This window comes from Elgaria multicarinata, chromosome 4 (assembly GCF_023053635.1).
Source record: "Elgaria multicarinata webbii isolate HBS135686 ecotype San Diego chromosome 4, rElgMul1.1.pri, whole genome shotgun sequence".
NCBI classification, from domain to species: Eukaryota; Metazoa; Chordata; class Lepidosauria; order Squamata; family Anguidae; genus Elgaria; species Elgaria multicarinata.
The window spans coordinates 90,503,187-90,530,429 of NC_086174.1; positions in this window are offsets into that span (position 1 = coordinate 90,503,187).

Genomic DNA, 27,243 nt, shown 5'->3' on the forward strand with positions numbered 1-27,243 from the left:
ACAATAAGGCCTTCAAAGCCGTTTTTGTAGAAAGGTGGGATAAATATTTAATAAATAATTGTTATCATCTGTCACCATTACTTGCCTCAGTTCCTTAGACTCTCTTCCTAAAAAATATCCGTCCAGGCATAAATATCTATTCTAAATCTTCCACAGTGAAGGCAGATGGGGGGGGGGGGAAATCATTCCACTTCTCTGCAATCTCCTTATCCTCATTTAGCACTCCTTTAACTCAGTTGTCATCCAATGGTCCAACTGTCTCCCTAGACAGTTCCCACTTTCTGATGTATTTAAACAAATCATTATTGTTGGTTTTAATGTTATTAGTGATATGCTGCTTAGAGTCATTTTTTTTTAAAAAAAAATGCATCCCTTCTTGGCTATCAGTAATAATAGTATGTCAGTTAAATACTGCTAATTTGAAGCTATCATTAAATAGTGATTTAGTAAGTAAACATTTGTCATTTTAAACAGGTATCATAGCACGAGCTCCATCTGGACAAAATCAATATTTTCCAAACTGTGGCATTTTTCTCTATAGTTAGAGATACTACAGCTGCGTTCCTCTTCAATAATTGATGTTTTAAAATCTGCTCACTCTACAAGTTTGCTATGGAAATATCTGAAAATAAAGAAAATTATCTCATAAAATTGCAGGTACTGACAGTTTTAAGAAAATTAAGTATTTGCCCTCTGTATGTGATGTGTATCCCTACACTTGGAATGACAGCAAGAGCTATGAACTCCTTGTGGCGTGCCCATCTGTTCTAAATCCATAATGCACACTTTAACATCCAGGTCCATCTATGTAACTTAATCCAGCCTAATAACAATATGCACAGCTGCATATATGAGCCTCTGACTGATCTACCATGAAATCTGCACCAGGACTATCTATCTCCTTTCCCTGAGTCTGAGCCTAGCAGTTGCAGGTTTAAGAGCTCCAAGGGGTCAGCACAAACAGGGATCAGGCAAAAAGCAAGGTCTCAAAAGCCCAGGTCACAGGCAATAAGGTGCCAAGGAAACACAGTCCAGAAGTACTCAACATCAAGACTCAGTTAAGGGAAGCTGGGTTTAGGAAGCCTGATCAATTCTCTCAGCCTTATGCTGCTGGGTTTTTTTACTCAGAACTTGTCAGAGCCACACCCAAGCCTCAGCTGTGAGATGTTAGTGTCTGCAGCTGAAAAGGTCCTCCACGTGAGCAAGCTTCCCACTTGCAAATAGACCTTTTCTCCCAAAGGAGGTCTCTGGCTCAGTGTAGCACTCCTTCTGCAGTCTTTTCATGGGGGTGTCTCCCGATGTCTTGGGGTTTTCTATGCCTCCACCTCTGAGGTAGAGTCCTTGTCCTCCACAGGTGATGCCATCATGGTAGTCAATGCTGAGGGCCCAGGCACCTCCTGATCTACTGGCAGAGCCTGGGCATTGCTTATGGTGGGTAGTTCCTCATCCTCCAGCTCTTCCTTTAAGGAGAAGTCTTCCAGGAGGGGCATGGCACTACACTTGTGATTTGATTCTGCCAGAAAAATTCAATCTGGTGGACTCTAATAAGAGAGGTCTCCTGCCTTATCTTTATTTTGTCTGGGTTCTAATGCCTCTCTTTGTCAAAGGCGTCACTTTAATAATAACTGTAAAATGATAAATATATAAGTTTTAGTGATACTGCTGGAGAAGGACTTGTAAGATGAAAGACTACCTCAAGAGCTATGGACAATCTAAAATTCTTATAGGATGGATTCTTATAGGCCTTGGATGACCATATGAAAAGGAGGACATTGCTCCTGTATCTTTAACCATTGAATTGAAAAGGGAATTTCAGCAGGTGTCATTTGTATGCATGTAGCACCTGGTGAAATTCCCTCTTCCTCACAACAGTTAAAGCTGCAGGAGCCCTGCCTAGTATGACCAGATACAAATGAGGGCAGGGCTCCTGCAGCTTTAACTGTTGTGTGGAAGGGAATTTTACCAGGTGCTGCATGCATACAAACAACACCTGCTTAAACTGTTAATTTTTAACAACTGTTAAAAATACAGGAGCCCTGTTCTACTTTTCATATGTTACCCACCCTACAAATTGTGTGAACTTGGCCTAAGAATGCATGAATGTAACTGTCTACTCAGACTTTTCTATCAAGCCACCATTCAGTCCTGGAAGCCTGTAGCACACCAGGAATTCACCCTTTGAGCTAGAATCTCTCTCTCTCTTGTGCTGGGAGGAGGACCACTACCATTTGCCACATGTTGAATGTTGTCAGTATGATTTCAAAGGAAATTCAGCAAGATTTCCCTTAGGAAATCACCTAATATGAAAGAAAACAGTCGCATTGTTTGTTATTGAAGGAAGGAAATAAAATCTGATCCAATAAGCCAGCCAAAAACCACCTTTAATATCCAGTATTATTAAAAATGTAGAAAGAAGAGGAGGAGGGGAAACTATGTGCGTTTGAATCAAGGGCATCTCAACTTTGATCAAATATGGTTTAGATCCTGTAAACTGAGTTGGAACACAGAAAAGAAGTAAAAGGAACTCAATTATGACTTCATGAGACAAGGGGATTATCACTAGCAGCTGCATAGCAGTGGTTGACTTCTGTTATTGATAATCTGATCTAGAGCTCAAATTATATTACTAACATTACAGAATTCTACTGTCATAGAAAAATCACTCTCTAGGACATCTTTTTTACTTTGAAACTGGAGATACTTTGGTATTGTTATGAATACTGGCCAAACCTGCCAGCCAGATCTGGCAATACCTCTCTTTTGTAAGAGAAATTACTGGTTCAGTGGCCAAGGAAATATCGCATAATGGGAGCTAATAGCCAGGAAAGAGCCAGAATGTCCTTTGGGGTTCTGAATGGGGGAAATCATTGGGGTGTGGTCAGAGAAGTGGGGCATGCATAATGATAAAATCAATCACTCCATTTACTATTGAGCCTTCTGCTTCTGTCACCAAGGTAATGTGATTAGAATCAAGGTGAAAGAGGGTTGTTGTTTTTAAAAAGTATTATTAGAATCAAGGTGAGAGTTTTTCTATGATTTCTCTGCTTTCAAGGGCTGTGGTTTAGTATATGGACAGCAACAAGTGAGATGTCAAACAAGTTGGACCTGTGAATCCTCACCTCTTTACTGGAGAGTGCCACCTCTCCATCCCAGGATGGTTTTACTTCACAGCTCCCTATCCTATGCCTGCTACTACAAGGATAGGCACTCAATTCCACCCCCACAAAGGCCCAGCAGATTTTTCCCATGGGATATAACACGTAGGAAAATATGAATCCTGAATCACATGAGAAGGGGCCAAAAAGCAAACATACCCAGATGGGGTGGTTTGAAATAGGTAAATAAACCAGGGAGGCTTAAGCTGCCTTTCCCTCTGCTGCTCCATTCAGAATTTAAGCCTCATAAGGTTACTTTTCATTATAAGCAAAAACTCCCAAGACTTTGGCCCTTTCTACTCCTAAGGATTATCCCAGGCAAATGGAGGGAGCACAGGAGCACATACAAATCTATTGCAATGGTGCTCAGAAGAGAATGAACCTCATTCATATACAAGGGACTTCTATAAATTATATTTTCCACTAAGCCAAATGCTCTGACCGTCGGACAACAGAAGTCTTATTGCTTGTTAAAGGTTCACATAATTACAGTACTATTTTTATTTATTTATTTATCATATTTATACCCCGCTCCTCAGCCAAAAAAGGCTCTCAGAGCGGCTTACACTTAGCAAAAAAGACAGACAGTACTATGAGTTTGGGGTTTAGCCACAATATAATTTAATTTGTAATTTTTTATTTTTTTTTGAGAACACAGTGATAAGACAAATTAGTCAACACACTTATTTTGCCTTAGATCAGGGGTGGGAAACCTTTGACTCTCCAAATGTTGTTGGACCAACTCCCATCAGCCCCAGCCAGCATGGCCAATGGGAATTGGAGTCCAGCAACTTCTGGATTACCACAGGTTCCCCATCTCTGGCTTAGGCAATGATTCAACTCTTGGACCAGAAAGTGAAATTCAGCATAGCAAAAATGGTTACATAACCTGTAGAGAGTTTTTACATAACCTGAAGAATGACCAGCTATTCACTTTCGGTCTCTTCAGTAAATCTTTCATTGCCTGACTTCCCAGAACGAAAAGGATAAAGGATTATACATACCCACTCTTCAATTAGTGTTAATTGTTTTCCAGCACTTTTCCATGTACAAAAGTGTTTTACAATTATATTCTCATTTATCCTCACAGCTTTGTGAGAGAAGTTATACAGAGAAATATAGTAATTTGTCCAAGATTGCTTAGTGATCTTCATGGTTAAGCAAGGATTTGAATTGGTTTCTTTTTCCTCAGGAGGTGGGTGTCAGCAGTAGCAACTGTGTTGCCAGTCTGGCCACCATTTTGCATCCTCCATAATGCCCTAGCTTTATTCCAGGGCATTTTTTGTGGTGGTGGGGGGAGTGGAGGCAGTAGTGTCCACCACACTCAAAAACTGTGAAGCATATTGAGAGAAAATTCTGCCTTCTTTTTCTGTGGAGGTGAGAAAAATTAAAATCTCAGACATTTTCTCAGAGAAATTCTTTTCAAGATACTGGCAATTATATCACTTCAAGATATCGTCATTTTACCAATTACTGTAATTTATTCTGCCCGAGTGACAGAGCACTCCAATTTCAGAGGTTCCAATCTATTCAGAGCCCTTCTGGGCTCTTGATGGACTCACCTTCCCAACTCACTGCTACACACTCAACATGCCTCTTCTTCCCCCGCCCCCATGAGGTTGGACTTCCAAGCTTGAAAACCTCTGTGGTGGCTAGCATCAAACAGGAATGGGGTTCCAAAATTGGGTGGAAAAACCTTCAAGGTCAGTCCCTTATCTAAGACCTCAGGGAGTTTTTATTTCCTATTAATCCTCTGGCTGCTCATGGGATGTGTCCCTGAGAAATAGGATTGCGCTCTAAAAGATTATTCAAGCAAGATCATAGCTGTAATTCTGACATCTTCCATATCATAACTATTCCACTATTTCCAGCTATAAATATTTAATAGTACAATATGGTACATATCTACATAGATATAGGTCCCATTGAGCTCAATTGGGTTTATTCTTAGGTAATTTGTTGTAGGATATCAGCCTAAACCACTCATAAATGTTTAATCGGGAGCCAAGGTGGACATCCTTATGTGCATCCAAACTGGCATAAACACTCTTAACATTTTCTTCTTGAAAACTGACTTCTCTTAAAAGCAGATAAATCACAATTAAATGAACTAGGCAAAACTCTTCTCCCAATTCAAATGGCTTATCCACGGAGGTTCAGTGTCCATTTATTTGTTAATTACAAGTGGAACTTCCTCTTAGGGTTGCAGTAAGAATAAATTGAGTCAGGGTTTCTTTTATGCCAGACTCAGGCCACAGCTAGACCTAAGGTTTATCCTTGGATCATCCAGGGTTCGCTCCTGCCTGAGAACTGGATCCGCTGTGTGTCACCTAGATGTACAGGTTTGACCCCTGGACAATCCAGGGATAAACCTCAGGTCTAGCAAAGGCCTGAGTATCCTGGAGAAGCTTATACTTATTACATAAAATGTAAAAAAAAATACATACATAAAAATATTTTTGAATACATGTGCTTGAGATTCAATGGTACTCAAGCCACTGCTAACATTAATTTATATGAATGTCATTTTTTTCCCCAGTAGATGCCTGTACAAGCATCCTTTTCTTATTCATACAAGCACATACATAGGCTAATATTCAAGACCTTTCAAACACTGCAGGGTATTAACCAATGCACAAGCGGAGTTGAATACCGTTTACCTATGACATTTTAGCCTCTCAGAAGCTACATGTTCCTTTACTATAGGATTAAATCAAGAGTAAGTTTACATCAAAATACAAAGAATGTTTAAAGGGCATCTGGGAAAGCTTCATATCATTTAGAAGTGAAGACAATGAGCGCAGCTACACTTTAAGGAAAAAAAGATGGGTGAAGTGGAATAAAAGGTAATCATTTCATATAATGTTTGGTTTGATACATTAATTTGTACTATATTGTATTCTTGAAGTTTGCTTAATTTTGTTAGCTGCCAATGCAAGGTGGGATAGAAATATGTTAAGTAAAGAAATTAGAGCTGTGTGCAAGTGGACTCTTGAAATTCTCCATCCTATTTGTTGGCTGAGAATTTGGAGGACTATTGCACGAATTTCCCTGGAGATGGGGAGTTCTCCAAGCATTTCTTGAAAGTTGAGCTCGCTGCTAGCAGTGGTTGCAGCACTGTTCTTTCTTTTTACCTCAGAGTGTTTTGTGCAGGAGGTGGGGGGGGGGGTTTGCTGTCACAGCAAATGACAACAGTGTGTCAGTAGCCTGGGCCAGGCATTATTCCAGGACATGTTAGGAGGAAAATGACAGCTACTAGGGGTGTGCACAGCTTGCCTGCTCCTCCCCGAAATTCAGGGTGGAGCTCCTATGAGAGGATTCCCTGCTCCTATTTTCAGGGTGCCTCTGTCTCCCCACACAATTAGATTACCAGGCAGAAAACGGTTCCATCAATGGGATCTTTACATTTCCATCACTTTTAAAGATAAAGAGATGAAACTTGGCACCCTGGTAGTTCTTAAGCATCACTTTAGCCTTGTCAAATCGGATGCAGATCCCTTCCTGTCTTGATTTTTAGGATTATTATTTTTAAAATCTCCCCTCCAACAATTCCCCACTCCATATGCGCGCGCGCGCACACACACACACACACACACACACTTACTTCAGATGTTCTTCACCTTCTCTCAAGAGATCTTGCAGAACTTTATTTATTTGTTGCATTTCTATACCTCCCAATAGCCAAAGCTCCCTGGGATCATTTTCCTTTGGTAGTGGAGGATCCCAGGTGTACTAGATCTTAAGATGCTGCACCTTCTTCAAGCCAGCAGGCAGTCTCAGGCTAGCAGCAGCGCTAGTGCTGTGGGCAAGGCTCCTGCCCCCCTACCCATAGGCAGGCCACAATGGACCAGTGGGGAATAGGCAGAAGGGGCTTCAAAATCCCCCCATATAGGAAAGTGTTAGGGAAAGCCGATGGAACTTTCCCATTTCCATGACATTCAGTCAGCCTTAGCTGCAATGTGAAAGAGTGCTATGGGCTCTTTCTGTTTATATAATTTGCAATCCCTCCCCTAAACTATACGATTAGAGGGGGGACAGGGAGGAGACTGTGGCTATTGGTTAGCCACAGATGTCAATCTCAAAACTACCTCCCCCTCACCCCTCAGTGTCTTCCTAATATGGAAGTGTTCAGTTAGTTGTCCACCATCAACATGAAATGAACCCTCACATTGCCTAAAATCCTTTAGATATGTATCTCTTCAGTGCTCTGAATTATCTTCTAACTGCACCGTGGGTTTCTGTCAATTTTTGAACTGCCCCCTAACTGCACCACAAGTTTGGAGGTCCATCAGAGTGCAGTCGAACCTCTTGATTTTCAGTGTGCCCCAACAGTTATAAGAGCCCTTCAGTACCGCTATACAGCAGTAGAGTAGATCTAGTCAAGGTAGGAAATCTATAGTAACAATCCCAGTCAAAGTTAAAAGATCGGTATGGACAATTAGGGCAGTCAGAAGTTTCTTCCCACCCATAGAGCACAATGGCTGCGGAATTCCCTGCTGAGGGAAGCTAAGTTGGCTGCCTCCCTGCTCTCCTTCCACTGGCAGGCAAAGATGTTTTTATTCAAGCAGGCCTTTGGCATGTAAGCTGGTTTGTTGGTGTGAGTGGTGTTTTTATTCTGCTATTGTTGTACTTTTAATGTATTTGTTTTATTATTGTTTAAATCCATTTTTATTTGTCTACAATTGTAAACCACTTTCTTGGTAGGAAGGTTGGGTACAAATCAAATGAATAAATATCTCAATGGCACTCCCAAAAGCACTGTGGCTGAAGTGAGCCTTGATAAAATAATGCCATGGCTGAAAGCATGGGGTCACGAAACTTCGTCCTTGCCTTTCGCTCCCTGCTTCCTGTCATTTTGCTTTTCTGGAGAGCTGGGCCCAATCTCAATGGAAATGGTTTCAGAAGAATTTTCTGGTTATATCCGGATTTTCATGAAATTGATTTGGCTTGTCAGCAACATGCAAAGCATGAAAAGTGGATTATATGCTACCTAAAAACCCACTTTCAGGGGTCAAACAGCCCTTGAAACCACCATAGTTTGGAGTTGGGTGGGCAGAGTCCAGCAAACAGAACTGAACATCATCAACTGCATAGGTGCTGCTCAGAGAATGAGAGAGGCTTGCTACCCACCCTTTTCAGTGCAGCCCTACTCAGGGAAGTTTAATGGAAGAGATGAATTACGTCCCATAGTTTACAGCACACCACTCCCCTCACAACGACCATGACTATGCATCATTTGTTTGCATGCAGCACCAGGTGAAATTCCCTCTTCATCACAAAAGTTACTGCTGCAGGAGCCCTGCTTGGCATGATCAGATACAAAAGAGGGTAGGGTTCTGAAGCTTTAAGTGTAGTGATGGAGAGGGAATGTCACCAGGTGCTGCATGCATAGAAATGACACCTGCTGAAATTCCCCTTTCAATACAACTGTTAAAGATACAGGAGCCCTGTCCTTCTTTTCATACGGTCACCCAGGGCTGGTGCTACCATAGAGGCCACTCAGGTGGCTGCCTAGAGCACCAAGCTAAGAGGGGCACCAGGCACAGCGCAGCACTCACGCACATTGGCTGTGAGCCAGCCCGGCCTGAGGATTTAGCTGGGCCTGGGCAGGTGAGATGGTGCCCCGTGCCTGCCCAGCCAAAGCAAAGCCGGGGACGCTGGGGTGGGGGTTGGGCGGCTCCACGTTCAGGCTTCTGGAACGCGCCTGGAAGAGAGAGAGAGAGAGAAAGAGAAAGAGAATGTATGGGTGAATGGGGTGCATGGGGTCTTTGAGTGAATGCATGTGTTCATGTGTGTGTTTGTTTGGAGTGAGTGATGTTGAGTGTGTGTGTGTGTGCGTGCGTGTGTGAGTTAGGGGGGATGATTTGGAGGTGATATTCCTATTAAATAATGCATTTTAGACCCATTGACGTTCCTTTCCAATTTGTTTGCTATAATTGGCATGACATATTTCTTGCACTTCAAAATAAATTTAGCAGTTTCAAGTTTTGTGCTTCTTATTTTTTCCAGGTAACATATGTTCTTAAAAATCAAAGTTGGCATTTTTGGTGAGTGTGTGTGTGTGTGTGTGTGTGTGTGTGTGTGTGTGTGTGTGTGTGTGAAAGTAGCTCACCTTGCCTAGGGCACAAAATAGTCTGGCACCGGCCCTGCGGTCACCCTATTCCCTACCTTCCTCTGGAGTCATTTCTGAATGGGTGCCAAAAACAGGAACAACAACCCATATTTACTTTATTCAGGCACTTTTCCTCAGTTGGTTGCTGAATTCAGCAGCAGCAGCAGCAGCAGCAGGAGGAGGAGGAGAAATAAGGCTGCAACCCTATATACACTTACACTTAGTTCAGTTGGACTTACCTGGAAGAAAGTCCAACTGAACTCAATGGAGCTTACTTCTGAGTAGACATGCACAGGATTGCACTGTTGATGTGATCAAATAAATGTAGACTGTGAGCCTGGAAGCCATGACCTGTCTGCTTTGCCTTATGTACAGCACTTAGCACATTTTAGGTGCTTAAAAATATTAAATGATGTTTATGATGCAAGGCAGAATTAGGGCAACAGCTTGACGAGAACTTCAGGAGTTCTTACTGGGTATGTTTGTATGGCATGGGCATGTTCAAAAATGCAAATGCAAGTTATCAAGTTCTGACAGGGATATGGAAAATGACCCAATGAATGCAAGTCTGAAAAAAGCAACCTGATGTCAAATTGAAATCAATCAGCTCCACAGACTAATTCATAATTTCATTTGGAGGTGTTTATAGATATCCCCCGCACACACACACACCCTGAACATGCAAAATGGCCCATAGGGTTGTCTAGCACTCTCAGGATAGCTAGCAGTGTGGTGCATATAGATATTCTGATGTCTGCACTACAGTTCTTCTGTGAACCCCAAGCTAACTTCATCTCTGCTTTGGTAGGGAGACTTCTACTTCCCATAGAGTAGATCCTAACAGCCTTGTCTGAATGGTACCTTACTGCACAAATACATCTGATTTATTCTCTCTCTCTCTCTCTCTCTCTCACACACACACACACACACACGATCTATGTATGTCTAAAACACATCACTGAAATAAGAACTAAGTTGAACTGTTGTTGTTGTTGTTGTCGTCGTCGTCGTCCAGCATAACCTCAGGGGAATGCATTTCATCATATTGTGTATTTAAGACCAGGTTGATAATTCATCCTTTATCCAACCTTCTCTCTCTCTCTCCCTCCCTCCCTCTCTCTTTTTCTGGGGATATCCTCCATGATACAAAGAGAATTTCAATGCCCCATGCTTTAGTGCCTTTGTAAACATCCCTCTGTGTCGTCTTTGAAGAAAGCAAAGTCTCTCATTATGGTTTGTTGTATGTATAGTGAATTGTACAATGGTGCTTTGATCATTTTTGGAACCTCTGGGCAACGACCGTAATATGAATAATTTACTATGCAGATAATTAATAGCTGGGAAAAATCTAGTTCATAGCAACACTTGGCAACCAACTGCACTTGATATTATTAAACATATGCCTTATTTTACACTTTGTGTTTACATATGGAAGCATAAAAGAGATGTTATAAAATGCAATTCACCAAGACAAATGTAAAGTTTTATGCATTGTAAAGAAAAGCCACATGTACAGACATTTGGGAGGAGCCATAATTTGCTGGGAAAACAGGCTTTGCATTCCAAAGGTTCCAGATCCAACCTCTAGCATTTCCTGTTAAAGAACAGGCAGAGGGCTAAGGAAGATCTCTTCCTAAAACCCTGGAGAGTTGCTGCCCCTTAGAGCAGACAGGACTAGGCTAGATGGTCAGACAGATGTAGACTAGAAAGAGAACCTTCACAGTGGCGGTGCCCTATTTGTAGAATTCAGTGTGATTCCATTCCAGGTTTCAGTCACAACCCAACAGAACTCAAAAGAAGCTATCCAAGGTGCTGAACCTGTTTTGGGGATAGCTGAACTCTGTATTCTGTAGTCTAGCTAGTTCTAGCTGAAATTCAGAATGGATTCACAGTCCTGAAAATGGAGCCATTGGTAGAATTCTTGCACCAGGAAGGCCCACTTGATCCCCCTATCACTATCCTGTGACATATCTATCCTCCTGGGCATTTTCATGTATTATTTGAACATGTTGCAATCATCTTATTTTATTCCAAATCTTGGTAATCTCCCTTGCTTTTGTAAACTGCCCTGAAAGCTTTGCTAAAGGGCCATATATAAATCTTTACTAAATGCATAGATACGTGGGCCATTTTTCTTACGTTTTTAAAGGCAGCTTTATATATTCATCTCAGCAGTGAAAAAATGGTGTGGGTCAGCCCCCCTGGCCACTGATGATGCATGCTATGGCCATACCTACTTCTGCTGACACACATGGTGGAAATCAGTCTTGTGCCAAATATTTGTATCCTTTTATTCCTGGCAATTTATGGGGGTGGAGGCAAAACAAAGGATTGTGTGGAAGAGGTTGGGAAGGGAAGTGAATTTCAAAGAAGTATCTAACTGGGGAGTGGGGGGCAGGGAGTTTTATTTACCTTATTAGGGTTTACCTTTTATTTTTAAAATGCCATGTGTGTGTTTGCAGTGTCGCAACCTGAAGCAGTTCATGAAACTATGGGTCATGTAGTTTGTAGTGCAGATGTACCTTAACTCTCTCCAGGCCTAGTCCATTCTGTTTTTGAATGTTAACATTTCGAAATTAGCATATTGTAGAGAAGGGATGAACAACCTGTGGTCCTCCAGATGTTTTGCCCCAGAAGTCCCATCAGCCCCAGGCAGCACAGCCAAAACATTTGGACAGTCACAAACTGCCCACCCTTGTTGTAGAGACAGGGCAGCATGATACGAGGCTGCAGTTTGATCTCTGCTGTGTCTGGTAAAATTATATTCCGATTTTAACAAGGGCATGGAACTGCATTATAACAATTATCTGTGGCTTCCCAATGTGGAAAGCTGTGTTTACAGTTTTGAAAAAAGAAGTTTACAAATCGACCAGAAAAAGAAGAACCCAGCACCGGTTTTGGTGTAGGATAGGCCCTGATCCAGACACTTGCACATGCTGGTTGTGTGTTGATTCTGCTGTGTATGAGAACTTCTCCCCTTTTTCCATTTGCTCCCTCTACCCAAAGCAGCAGAGTGGGCAAAGAGTTTGTTCCTTGCAAGGAAGAATATTGATCCATAACAGAAGAAATCTGACATATACAACTGACTCAACAGAGATGGAATAAGAGACAGAATTTTTAAGCAACTTCTTTCATCCTTTCAGAATTATCCCAGCCATGTACACAAATCCAATATTAAGGCTAAAATATTTCTAAAGCCATCATGCAACAATGAGTTCTAACGCAAAGACATAATGTATCCAAAAAAAAATCTAAGGTTATTAATACACAAAAGCAAAATAAGTCCTACAGTATAACCAGAAAATGTTTGGGGAGGTTGAGAGAATCAAAGGCAGCTTTGGTAATTTCTTTGGCCTTTTATTTCTTCATAGTGTGAACATGAACTTCAGAAACTGTTTGCATAATTTAAAATCAGGACATCTATTTGTGTCTTAATAGTCGTTCCGATACTAAGGTCTGATATTTATATTGTAGTGGATCTGAGCATGAGATGTTTCAAAGGAAACTTGACCAGTAGGGATGGATGAATATCTCTATTTTGCTTCAGTTTCTCATTTTTCCAGTCTTGTGTTTGGCTCATCCCAAATTTTAAGGTTTTTTTTTTTAATGTGTATGAACATTCATATGTATTTTTGCTCCTAATAGATGCAAGTTTGAAGACGCAGCCAGTGCGGTTCTCTGTGCTGGCTGTAGGGGAGAGGGGTACACAACGGAAGAGTTCCCATAGGAGGGAATGGGAGGAGACTGGTGAGGCTGGTTTATGAGGAATCCTCCGGCCTCCTCAGCCTCCTCTCCTCCCCCTCTCTGACACCTCAGTTAGACGGGTGGGAAAAGCTGTCTAGCTGAAATGCAGAGCGGCAGGAGAGTGGAGGCAAAGAGTCTCTCTGTCGCTCCTCCCACTCTGTATTGGATGGCCATAAGCCTCTGAAGATTGCATCCTGAATTGTAAACCAAATTCATTTCTTCCCCATCCCTAGTTCAGTTCCTCAATTCCTTGCTGGCCTTAGGGCAGTCACTGTATCTCAGACGACCCCCTCCTCCATCTGCAGCACAAGGCTGTTGATAATCAAAACTAGAGCTGGGCACAAGCGGCCTCTCAAAATTCTCCCACCTGTTTGTGGGTAGAGAAATGGAGGGGGGGGACAATTTCACCAGATTTCTGCAGGGGGAGGAGAAATTTGCCAACAATTTCTCACAGGTAGGCATCACCATTGGCAAGGGTTGTAGAACAGCTTCCTAAGGGTTTTTTTTTGGGGGGGGGGGTTGCACTGCCACTGCAAGTGGCAAAAGCATCAACTGTGTTGGTGGCCTGGCCCCCTATTTGCATCCTCCACAATGCCCCATGCACCTAGCATCACTCCAGGACATTGAGGGGAGGGAATGCAGCCACCACACACACATAAAATAACGGTAAAGAAAATTTGGGGGAAATCTGAAAAGTGTCCTTTTATTTCTAGGAGATAAGAAAAGAAAAATCTTAGGAATTTCCTGAAAGCGTTCTTTTCCCATGAAAGGGGTTTCCATTTTTCTGCCTTAATCTCAGTCTCATTCAAAACTTATTTTGAATGTCTATTGGTGGTGTTTTTGAACTCAACAAATCACTGTGAGGTTGCTGAGGGTACTGTCTATATTTTCTGTTTTATTACACACCTCACCATTGCTCTACAGTCTACCAGGCTGCCTTCACTTCCTGAGCTGAAAAGGCCCTATGGAAGGAATAAATATATTATGTTTTCCCCTTGATGGGAAATGCAGGAAGCCAAGGAGGCTCCAGGCTGTCAAAGAGGTGACTGTACAATGAAAGACAGGACACTCAGACACACCCCTCATTCATCTCATAAGTAAGGTAAGCACAAGAACCCTGAACCAAACCCAGGAGAATTTCTCCAAAATTTGTTCTCCTTTGAATTTCTTTTTGAAAGTAGTTTCCTTTCTTTCCAATTGAATGAGAATGGTGAAAATTTTCATTAGAGGAATTTTTGGCACAACACTAGTTGGAAATGGTTGATAAGTTCTCTCTGCCTGAGGTCTAATGGTCTGGTGATGCTGGCAGCTGGCTTGTGCCACCATAACATCAACCTAGTTTTGATGAGTTGTACAAATCAGCAAAACTTGTGGTCCCCAAAGTTCTCCAGCTTCAATTTGGAATCTTGTTCTAACTCAGGTCTGTATCAGATTCTGAACTTAGGTTTTGTTTTGTTTTTCCTTTTCACATGAATATCTCTGTATGTTTTTGTGTATATTTTTCCAATTGTACATACCAGTTGTGCACATCTTTGAAATATATACATTCTTTTCACTGATTAAGTGAATTTGTGTGAATTTTTCAAAAATATACATTTTTTTTTCATATACATTTTTCACAAGTACAGATGCTGTCAAACACATTTTTGGACTGTGAATTACATTGTAATCTTGCAAATGTATGGACTTGGACCGCAGGTTGTGTCTGACTCAGTTCCACCTGGAAGCTAAGAACTGGGTTCCTGATCAAAACCAAACTGAAATGAATTTCTCATACATTTCCCATTCTATGCACTCCCAGCAAAACAGTTGAGAAGTAAAAACAGCACTCGGACAGTAAGAGCTAACGGTGGGATCACCTCATTCTATTGGGAATGGCCTGGGTATGTGGCAGGGCAAGGTATTACAAAGCCAGCTGAGGGCTGGGTGGAAGAGAGATCTCAGTAAACAAACTGTGGGATCAAACCATGTGAATTATTTCTCATTTTCCTATGTCCTGTTATTTTAGATCAAATTTTGAAAACTGAAGAGTGCTGTAAATTTGCATTAAGGCCGGATTCGCAAGACCCATTGGTGGTGGCAACAGAGGGCGCGTGGCAGTGTGCAACCCAAGCTGAAACAGACAAAATAAATGTATGATCCAGCTCATTATGTTATCAATAAATATGTGATCCTGATCAGGTCCTTCACATGATACCACAACCAAGGTGAATGGAACTAACTGGGGATTTTAGCCATAATACAATCTTAATTCAATTGGCACAGAGCACAGAAGGGTTGCTTTCAATCCATTTTCGATAAAATGTCTTGAGATTGGGAAGTCAAGACATGAGAAATGCTGGCTTACAAGTGGAACTCCATAAATGGAAGCCAATCAAAAAGTAAGCGAGAAAATGCAGAAACACAAAAGAAAAGCATTAAAGCTTTTCTTTAATGCTTTAATGCAGAGAGCTCTCTTTAATGCAGACAGCTTCGGCTATTGGGCGGTATAAAAATGTAATAAATAAATAAATAAATAAAGCAGTGATACAGATATATGTTAAGATGAATGCCTATAAAAAAAAGTAACCATGGCAGGGACTTTAGATAAAACAGTGTTATGATTCACTCTCTTTATGGAATAGATTTTCATTTAGAAAAAATCTTTTGTTTCTGAAATACAATAGTTAATTATCCAAAAATGCTGAAGATTTCCATTTATTTGTTTCACGTTACTGCACATGGGCCCTAGAGATCTCATATGGAGAGGGAAGGGTTTCTTTTTGTTTTGTTTTTTGAAAAGCACTTTAAATTGGGGTGGGGGTGAAAAGAGAGAGACTAAGCAAAAACAAAACCTTAACTTCAGAATTAAGCTTCTGCCATTGCCAACCTCTTCACTTCTAGTTTCCCTTCCCACCCTTCTGTAAGGTTATCGAACTCTGTGCTGATCCCTCTTTGCTGTCGTTCTGCCGGCATGTAAAGACAATTTGATTCAATCCATTCTTTGGCATGTAAGCAGGGCTAGATCTATGCTAGTGCTTTTTTTCAGTATGAAAGTGCACTGATAACTGTTGGGGGGCACATTTCACATTCTGTATACCGCTTTTCTCGTGTTTTCCCCCACTTTTTATTCTGTATTATCCAAAATGACAAATGTCATTGTGTGCATTGTGTATAAATGTGCAAGAGGCATATAGCATCACCATGATGGGATCGTAGCGATATGACACCACGTATGGATGGTTTTAGTAAGCAATTAGGCAGATTTGTGGAGGATAAGGCTAATAATGGCTACTACTCAAGATGGCTCTGTATTTCTCCCACATCAGTGGTAGGCCTCTGTATACCAGTTGCTGGAGAACACAAGTGGGAGGGTGCTATTCCATTCATGACCTGCTTGTGGGTTTCCTATTGGCATCTGGACATTGTGGGAACAGAATGGTTGACTGTATGGGCCTTTTTTCTGGGGTTTCCTCCTCCTCCTCCTCCTCCTCCTCCTCCTCCTCCTCCTCCTCCTCCTCCTTCTTCTTCTTTTCTTTCTTTTTTCTCTCTTTCATTTAAAAACACTGATGTAGCTCAGCTGAGTGCCCAGGACCTGCGTGCTCTGGGATTGGGGCCACAAATATCCCTATGTAGGCATAATTTTTAGTACAGTGTCATGGTAACCATATTATGTTAGTTCTTCCCATGGTCTTTTTCAACCTAATTTCTAAAGTGAGTGATAAGCATGCTGTCATATGGTGCTCATCCGCTTCCCAGCAGTATTTTTAAACCCTATTTCTGGGCAAAGAATTTCAGGGATGCATTTCGCTGAATTGCTCCAGGGGTGGAGCAATTTTCCAAATTGTTCATGGGGTGCAGAACCTCAAGCCCACAGGCCAAAACTGGGGTCTCCTAGATTACCATACTTCCTAGATTCTGCTAGTAAGAGCTTTAAGCTAAAAAAATAATAATCAGTTGATATTTTTGTGCTGCCCCATTTTGCCTTCAGCCCCACCCCACCACTGGAAGGTGGCTATGAGAGCTTCTCGGAAATTGATTTTAGCCCTTGGACTGAAAGAGGTGTTACAAGAAAAAACTTGGGGGTGGGTTCCTAAACGAAATATCTTCTATGAAATTTTGGCTCAGCTCTACTTAAGAACGTAAGCAGAGCCCTGTTGGAACAGACCTCAAAGGTCCATCTAGTCCAACATTCCCATGGTGGCCAACAGAATAGTTCTGGGAACTTCATGCCCAGGACTTGAAAGAAATAGCCTTATTTATTTATTTATTTATTGCATTTATATACCGCTCCCACAGCCGGGGCTCTCTGGGCGGTTTACAGAAATTCTCAAATTAAGATTAAAATGAGTATACAAAATGAGTATCTAGCCTTCTTCCACAGTGTGTGTTTGTTTGTTTGTTTGTTTGGCCAGCATCTAATACTGAGTGGCAAATTGCCTCTTAACCCAGAAGCTCCATCTGATCTACCATCTTGTCCCTTCCTGTAATTTTCTTGCCCTCTGGAGCTCCGTAAGCCTAGCAATGGGGCCATGTGCTGCTGCTCATAAAGAGGCTGGGAGGGAGTGCACATATAAAGGTTTTGAATAAATGTCCTTTGAAAATCCTGCCCTGCCTCACTGTAGGTACACGAGCATTAGCAAGGTCATTTACAATCTCCCATTACATCATCTCATTTACATTGACATTTCTCTACTAGTACTTTATACCTAAAGACATAAACTATAATTATTCCTGTCAGCTGGTTGGGAGGGCATCCTCTTTACAAAGACAAAATGCATTACTTAGGGAAAAGAGATGTGCATTGGGGAGGAAAATTAGATTGGAGGATGAACTTTCATGGAATACCTGTAACCGCCATTCTAACTATTTAATTAGGGCCACATCAGGGTTCCTTCTAGCTAGTGCTGCCACTTGATTAGTGCATCCTTACTTCACATTTGGTATATACATTTTTTTGCCATTAAGGAAATCAATATCTGAAATGGGGAGATGTACTATTTTCAGAACTTTACGAACCTACAAGAGAGGAGCAAATACAGCCTCCCATATGTCTGCAAAAGCTTGGTGAAACCAACTAAAGGATCTCAACTGCTCATGGCAATACTTTCTGAAGTAATAGTTAAATGTTAGTTTTTGGTTTGCATAATCAAAATAGGCTTATTTTAATTGTGTGGCGTGTTGGTTGTGATTTCCACAATCACTGTCCAGACACAGCTTGTCGTGTCGTCTGAACCTGTGTGGCATGACTTTTTGAAGGGGAAACAACCCTCCCAAAATCCAGTAGGGTTATTCCAGTATACTTGGTCCAAGCTGGTTCCAATCCAAATTGGGGTTGGCACACTTACTCTGGAGTAAAAAGGAAGGGAGGGCTCAGCTACTAACAATGTAATTAACTTAACGTGCACTTTGATCCACAGACACCAATTTGCCAACCTGTTTCCTGGCTATCAACTTGGGAGGGGCATTCTGATTATTTTCAGGATGTGCATGCAGAAAGGATTCTAATTGTTTTTGGGGAGGAGTGAGTTACTGGTGGCAGCAGCTTTCCCCCATGAAAGCTGTCTGTGAGGGCTATTTTTTGGTATTTCCGTATTGCCCCCTTTGCTTTGGCACCACTTGAATATGGCCCTCAAAAGCTTCTTCATAATTAAATTCAATCTTCTGGCTGAAAGAGATTCAACACTTTTGGTATAAGTCTTGCCTTGTGGTTATACTGTGGAATTCACTAGCCATTGGCTCCCTTGCAGTTTTATTATTTTAAAAATCTCATTCAGTTTCAGCAAAAACAGGTCTAGGAATCTGAATCTCACACTCTGTGAGGAAAAAGAGGACACTATAGCCTCAGTCATTCCCCAATCAGATGACTAAGAGCTGCTGAGAGCTGCATGCTCTCATCCATCACTGTCAATTCTGCCTGTGAATTGCCATGAATTGCCCTGTGGTTGCAGAAGTGAGATTTCCTGGTCTCCGTCTCTGGTCTGAGAATGAAGAACTGCTGGGAGCTTGACCCTTTGCTTCCAGCAAGAACATGAATCAACAACTGCCACATGTTCTCAGAGTCACAGCGAACAGGCACAACTCATTGGGGAGCATTCAAGGAATAAATAAGAAAATTTCATTTCTTTTTTCTTTTCTTCTTTTGCCCTCATTTTTTTTAAATATATATATAAAATTTAAAATATTTAAAATATTGATGCAAGGCGCTCTACTTTACAGGTAGAGTGCAGTATAAATGCAATGGATAAACTACTCTTTCTTTCACTTCTGGCCCATGACCTCACTGAGGAGTCCCCAAATGCTCTGTGATCCACACATGACTTGGGGTTCGGGTACTCGTAGAAATTCCATTCATTTCACTGTTGAAAGCAAATCATTGGGAGGTAGAAACTGCATGCAGTGGACAACTAAGCTTTGTCCACTGAAGTGATTAGGAATACTACACCTAGCAGTGAAGGGTGGGTGTCTGTGTGTTAGATACATATGCCTGAAGTATAATATTGGATCAAGGCTCCTGTTCACTTCTGGCAAAATGGGGGACAGAACCTAATTTATCATAACAAAAGAAAACAACAACAAAAATCATGAAAGCATCTTAATTTGTCATGTAATGATTTAAAAGTAAAAACTCATTAAAGTAATCTTTCACATCACCACTATAATTCTGTTTATTGACTGTGTGGAAGATTGTGAAAATGAAAAACAAAATACATAAAATCAAACAAAATCCCTCTTATGGTCTCATAGACCTCAGTCATTCTCTGGAAGCCCATGTATTTTTTAACACTGTGAATAGATCCTGTGCTAAGAATGGATAATGCCCATCTTTTCCTCATGTACTGTAGTTGGCAGTCTAGTCACAGCAAAGAGAAGGAGAAAAAGAGCAAGAATTATATCAATGTCCCATTTAAACTGGGCAGAGTATATCACTTTTAAACAAAGTGATGTTATATTTCTTCTGGTGCCACACATTATCTTCAGAGACAGTGCAATTTAGCAGAGAAACTTGCATACTGTGACACTTGGGCCTGACCTGCAGTAACTAGATTGTTTCTATCGGAAACAATGAAACCTGAAAGTGGTTCATTATCCCAGGATAATGTGAAGGTTAATGTGTGTCATCACCATACTGGTACGAGGCTTAGGTTTACATGAAATCATCTTCTGTGGAACTCTGGTATAATAAGACTCTCATTTAGCTATACGTTCAGTTCTGGATAATTTATTTAGCCTTGTAGCCCACCTGTAGGACTTAGAGCAAGTAACAACCTTTAAGATCACATTTTATATTCTCAACAGCCTTGCAGGGTATTTTACCCTTTTTACATTTTACAGAGGGCAAAAAGAAGGGTTGAAGGAGTGACGTACCCAAAATGATCCAGTGTGTCCCTGACTTGTGTAACTATAATTATTATTCTTCAGGGATGAAGGTGAATACATTATTAGGAGTGGGGCTGTGCACAGCCCCCCACGATTCACCTCAGGAGTCTAATTCGGAGCTTCCAAATTGGCCCCAATTTGACTCAGGGATCCTCAGAATTGCCTTGGTGCACTTCGGATTCGGTTCCAAATCTGAGGCAGGTCAACTGTTGCAGTTTCCCAGTTGCCTGGGAAAGATGGGCATGAGGGCAACCAGGAGTATACAGGACTCCTCCCATGTCCTGCTCACCCCCCAAACCCAAGAAGCTGTTTCCCCCCCATCTACAGGACTTACCTGAAGCCTCCGCTCATGCTGGAGAGCCCCCCTGTCGCTCAGGAGAGTTGTGCTGACCTGCCATAGATCTACTGTTGTAAACTATGATAGCCAAGAAAGGCCACTTCTGGCTGCCATATTTTACAAAAAGTAGAACTATGGTAGGTCAGAGCAGCTCTCCTGGAGGATGGGGGGGGGGCTCACCTGTGCAAGCAGAAGCTTCTGTTAAGTCCCACAGTGGGCAGCGGCTGGCCCTCTGGCCGAATCGGCCCACTTCGACTCAGATTCAGGGTTTGGACCAAGGCAGTGCACAATAGGACAGGAAATGATGACTTTCATGTGGTGGTGGGGGGGCAGAAAACAGCTAATTTAGAACAAATGCCACAGCAGGAGGCAGCTCAAGTTAAAAGGGGATGAGCAAGCAATGGATGCCCATGCAGGAGTGAATCAGCCCTGAACTGTGAACAATAATTAGGAACAATGTCTATGAGCTTAATTTGAATAAATAAGGGAGGAAAACATATTCCAGATGCTTTTAAGTAAGTTTCTTTAAAAAGTAAGCAACTGGATTTCCCCAGGGGGGAAACTGATGTGAAAACAGAAAACAGAGTTCATTTTCAGAGCCAGTTTTTTCAATAAATCCTTATCAACCTTTACTGCAAACTTATTGTGATGTTTTGATGCCGATCTTCTTTGTGCTAGTTTCCTCCTTCCCTTTCACACTTCTTGGCCTCATGTACTCATATAGTCACTTAATCTCACTGTCTGTGGCCGTAGTTCTAGCATAACACAAGCTAGAGCTGTTTCTATCCAGACTTTACTTGCAGCGCAGCCTTTCCAAAGGCCGTAAACGATTCTGGTAAGCTTCACTCTACATATTAGTTTTTAGTAAAGTTGTTTTGATAAAGCTGGTGGGGGTGGGGGCAGTTTGCCAGAAATATCTTTCTGCATTTTTAGGGGTTCATTAATCTTAAAGTGAACCATGTCATTTTGTCACTGGTAAGGCAATGCTAATAACTGATATAACATCATAATACATAAATAAAATCACATGGGTGGCAGTAGCCAAATGGATTAGAGAGCACTGTAGTCAAATGTTGGGATGAGTGAAAATTTCATTTTGGTGTTTTTTTTTTTGGGGGGGGGAATACCCGAATATGCGAAGTTCTCCATAGTTGGGTCAAAAAGAACTTGACATATATTATTATTTTTTAAAAAGAGAAACTGACAGATTCATCCATCCAGGCTTTGAGTGCTTAGCTCTGAAATGGATGTGAGGGTGATCTGGCTGCGACATCTATCACCCCATTGATCGCCAGGGTTAATTTGGCTGATCGGGCTGGCTAGGCGGGTGTCCCCTCCCTCCCTCCCTCACCACTCCATGTGTGTTCCTCCCAAAACTGCACTCTCAGAGGAAGAGGATGACCATCCCAGATAGAAGGAGTGTGCCATTCTTTAGTCAAGTGTATAGCTTTGCTCTGAAAGGTCTGGGTTCAAATCCCTGTGTATTCGAACAATATTAGTGCTGAATTAGGGTTGCCAACTCTTTTTTCTGACAGGCTCCTTTTCTTTAACAGCTATATTGCAGGCAGGTTCCATGCTGGGAATAGCTGTACCTTCTGAATAGTGCAGATGGGTGAGAACTTTGTTTTTCATTTACCAAAATTTTCTAAGTTATTCATATGCGGGGGGAAAAGAACTTGAAATTTTAAAAAACTGAATATGAGAGAAAGCAAAATAGACAGATCTGCATATCCCCCAAGTCAAATGAGGACAATGCCATTGGGCATGTCTACACCTAAGGGTGTTGCAGGAGGGAGGAGGGAGGATCGCGGACTTACCTACTTCCACGATCCTCCCCCAGCTTCTTGGCAGCCATGTGACATCCCAGAGAGAAAGAACGACATCATGGCCACCTTTTTTTAAAAAAAGGAGCTGGGACCATGGAAATGTCAGGAAATCCACAGTCCCAGATATCCCGGGGAAAGTCCCTGGTCATCCTGGGTTGCCCCTGGGATCCCTTGTGCATCATATGGATGCACAGGGATGACCTAGAGATGACCCTGGAATATCTGACAGGTGTAGACATGCCCATTGAGGGAAGGATAAATGGAAGAAGGATAAAGGCATAGAGAAGAATCAGTGTCAGCTAGAGATGGTGAACCCCAACATCCAGTTTGGCGGGGGGAGTCCAGGCTGTTTGGGGGCCCTAGGACTTCCTGGGAGCCCTGCCGCATTTGGTGGAGTTTGCGGAGTGGTCCCCCAGCTTTCTAAAAGATGCAACAGGCTAATGGTAGCCACCATTACCCTATCGCAGGAAAATTACAGCCATACTGGTGTATTTCATAAAGTATTTCATTTACTTTACATTAATTGCAGCCATTAATGGCTATATTTACATAAAAGTAAGCGCTTTATGGCTGCAAATGATGTGAATTATACCACTTACGGCTGTAATTTTCCCACACTGGGCTAATGGCAGCCACCATTAGTCTATTACATTTTTAAAAAAATCTGGAGAGCCCCACAGGCACTCTTGCAGATGTGAAGGTGAGTGTGGCTGGTACGCTGCAGACTCTGGAGGTCTTATTCTTTGGCCTTATTTGAGTCCACAACGGATTTCTCCAGCCACTGTAGTGTCAGCCCAGCATCAAAACAGAAGTCAGGTGATTTCCCACCCCCCAAGGCATTTGATAAGCTGCATTAAAGATAGTACTTTCCAAGTGAGCAAAGAAATAAGAGAAGGTCTGGCACAGATCCAGCTTGGCCTGCTCATGGTCAATTCTTCAACTCCAATCTGTCTGCAGTACAACAGGCCATGTTGACTGTCCACCACAATGCAGTCTGAAGTCATCATCGGCAAGAGACATGCATTTTCACCTATGTCAAAACAAACAATTAAACTCAAAATACAATTAAAAAACAAGCAGCCATACGAATGTAAGTTCTGGATCCTGCTCAGAGCTCTGATCTTTTCTGTGGCTCCGTTGCCCACCATCTTGCTTCACTGCCCTGCATTTTCTAACCATTTGACATATGCCTGATTAATTCCATAGTTTTACATTCTATTAGGAATACACAGTGTTCCATATGTTCTTAGCCTGCCTTCGTTCCTTTTCCTCTCTACTTCAAAGCAGAGACTGAACAGGCAACATCTGGTGAGGTCTCAGAGGGATTCAAATACGGTAAGCCTAAATCGCTGACAAATGCAAGTGCAAAGGAGTGCATCTTTTCCCCCTTTATACTGTGTTTCCTCCACACATTCTAGATGCCTGTTGAGGATTGTTGCTTCCATCCACAGGGACAGATACTGTTCTGGGGCATAAGTGTGTGTGTGAAGCATCAGATCCTTAATCCATAGAGCTCCAGTTCTAGATTTCAGGGGATAAAAGGAAGCTGCATGCTGTGTCCTCTAACAATGTCAAGGAAAATTCTGGTTTTAAAGCTAGTTCATTACTCCAGGGCAGTAACATTGAGTTCAATTGTGGTTCAAAGACTGTGCTTCATTCCTAACATTGCACTCAGTCCTGCGATCCTCGGAGTGTTATTGTACAGAAAGGGAAAAAGAAGGAAAAAGAAGAAAGAGAAATCGTTATTATCATGGGGATAATGCTGACTGTAATTCCATGTAAGGCATGACCTTGTGCCATAAGAAATATGTGCCAAGCCTGACATTTTCAGCTCTTCTTCTAGGTTCATGCCTCATTGACAGGCCAATCGAAGGAACAGGAAGTGACTTTAAAATACAGCGTTCTCTCTTATTATGGCTCATTTAAAATTATTTTTATTTCTATTGCTATCACTGCTGCTATTATTAGGTTTAAATTGAATGTGAAAATCCCTTAACACCTCAGAAACAATGCCTTTGGCAAATGGGTTATTTGTCGCCAACGGTGCTATGAAATCATCTATATTCTAAGTTACTAAAAGAAGTTTCAGTGATGGCAGCAAAGCTTCTGGTAGACTAAGGCCATAGCTAGACCTAAGGTTTATCCCAGGATTGTCCTGGGGTCAAACCTATTCATCTAAGTGCCACACAGGGCATCCAGCACTCAGGCAGGGACGAACCCGGGATGATCCTGCAATAAACCTTAGGTGGGCCTACACTAATATTACAATCATCATCATCTAAAGAAATCTGGCAAATGTTGATAGCGGCCTCTATTTCCAATAACATGAACTCTTTTTGGCAAATAGTGTCAGGCGCCCTAGGTAACTGTAATGGAAGTGGTGACTGTCATGTTCCCCCTGAGATCTGGGAGTCTCACTTCCGAGTGGTCTGTGGGAACTGTGATACACCAAACCTTGCTCCCACTCTGCCTCCAGACACTCCCGAATGGCCAAACGTGGACTATACCACGGTAGAGGATCTAATTATATGGCTAAAGCCAGGCAAGGCGCCAGGACCTGACGGCATCCCCTCTGAAATGCTGAAATGTAACATTGGATGGTGGTCAGCTCTTTTATCATCTCTCTTCTCCTTAATAAACAAAACCGGAGTAGTTCCAGTGATGTGGCTGAAAGCATTTGTTGTTCCAATACACAAAAAGGGCCCTAAAATCGAACCACATAACTATCGTCCCATCAGCCTACTATCCATTGTGGGGGAAATTTATGCGAGTTTCCTAAATGATAAATTAAAAACCTGGATTAGTGAAAAGAATATCTTGGGAAGAAAACAGATTGGGTTTAAATCTGAATGCTCATCTCTCGACCACTGTCAAGTCCTGGCCCACTTGGCATAGAAATATACTGCCCCAAAGGGCGGCAAACTTTTTGCTGCCTTCATGGACTTAAAATCTGCATTCAATTCACTTTCTTGGCCCCACCTCTGGAGGAAACTAAAACATCTCTCTATTGAAAGTAGACTTTTATTCTTGATCCAATCATTATACCATAATACTTTAATCCAAGTGTGATACAGCAAGTATGGTCATCTTACTAATGATATTGCTCCCAAACAAGGCGTCAGACAAGGTTGCAACCTGGCACCTACTTTATTTAACCTGTATTTAGTAGATCTTCCCAACTCACTAGCGAAAATCCAATCTCATCCACCTAAGATCGGCTCAACCCTAGTCTCACTCCTGCTATATGCTGATGATGCCGTCCTGATATAACAAACGCGTCTGGGTCTTAAACACCTAATGGACGGCTTTGTAGACTTTTGTGAGAAGAACTCGTTAACAATCAATAACTTTAAATCCAAGGTGATGGTCTTCAGTAAGAGGAAGATTAAATTCACCTGGACTATAGGGGGGAAGAGAATTTCCCAGGTTGATTCTTATAAATACCTGGGGTTTTGGTTTAAGGAAACTCTAAGTTGGAGTATATATGTTAAACATGTAAAGATTAAGGCCGAGTAGACAGCTGGTGCGCTTGCCCGGTTTCACTATACAAAGGGTGGGAAATTTCTACTAGGGGTGTGCACGGACCCCCCGCTCAGCTTCACTTCCAGATCCGTGATTTTTGGATCGGCCCGCTTCGCTCCACCCCCACTCCGCCCATGTCCGCTCCGCTCCGCTGCGGAGCTCCGGATCCGGATCAGAGCTCCGTTTCCCCCCCCCATAGGCTTGCATTAAGCTAAAAAAGTATACAACTTTTTTTCTGTGAAAGTTAGAAACCTCAAGTTTGGCACCATGACACCTCATGGAGGTATACATATGCACGCCAAGTTTCAAGCCAATCCCATCATCCCCTGATTTTTGGGGAATTTGTGAAGATCGGGCACCCCATTCACACCTCTTTCGATAGCTCCGTCAATTTGCACGTTAAAAATCTCAAACTCGCCACCATGATAGCTTATCCAGGGATACAGATGCACGCCCAGACTCAAGGCAGTCCCAGCATCCCCTGATTTTTGGGGAATTTATGAAAATCCAACACCCCATTCACACCCCTTTCAATAGCTCCGTCAATTATCACATTAGAAACCTCAAACTCACCACGATAGCTTATCCAGGGACACACACACACGCCCAGACTCAAGGCAGTCCCATCATCCCCTGTTTTTTGGCGGGGCTTAAACCTGCAGACATCTCAATGGGGCCATTTCAAAGGAAATCCCAACATGCCATGAATTGGGGAGTAGAGATCATCAACCTAATATGAATCTTCTTCCACACTTGAAAAATGGATTTGGAACTTCCAAAACTCCAAGTGAGCGCAGGAAGGACTTCTCCCCTGAGTCAAAGCCAGACACACACAACATCCCTGTGAGGCAGGCAGGGGAGGAGAGAGGGAAGGCAGGCAGGCAGCAGACATTTCTGGGGGCATAAGGAAGTGAGCCAAGGATAAGCCAGTAATGCATATAAAATGGAATAAATAAATAAATAAATAAATAAACGAAGGAGGGGTGGAATTAAAAGTAGCAGTGTTGCTGAATAAACAACAAGAAGAACTTTTTTAAAAAGGCTATATCTGTCTTTTACCAGCAATAGGGGGACGTGCCCAGGGGAGGGGGAAGCAGCAGCCAATTTGAATGGTCCTAGTAAGCAGTCTTTTAAGAAGCAAGGCTGTCAGTTCAACTCATGAAAGCCATTGCTCCACCACGAGAGCTC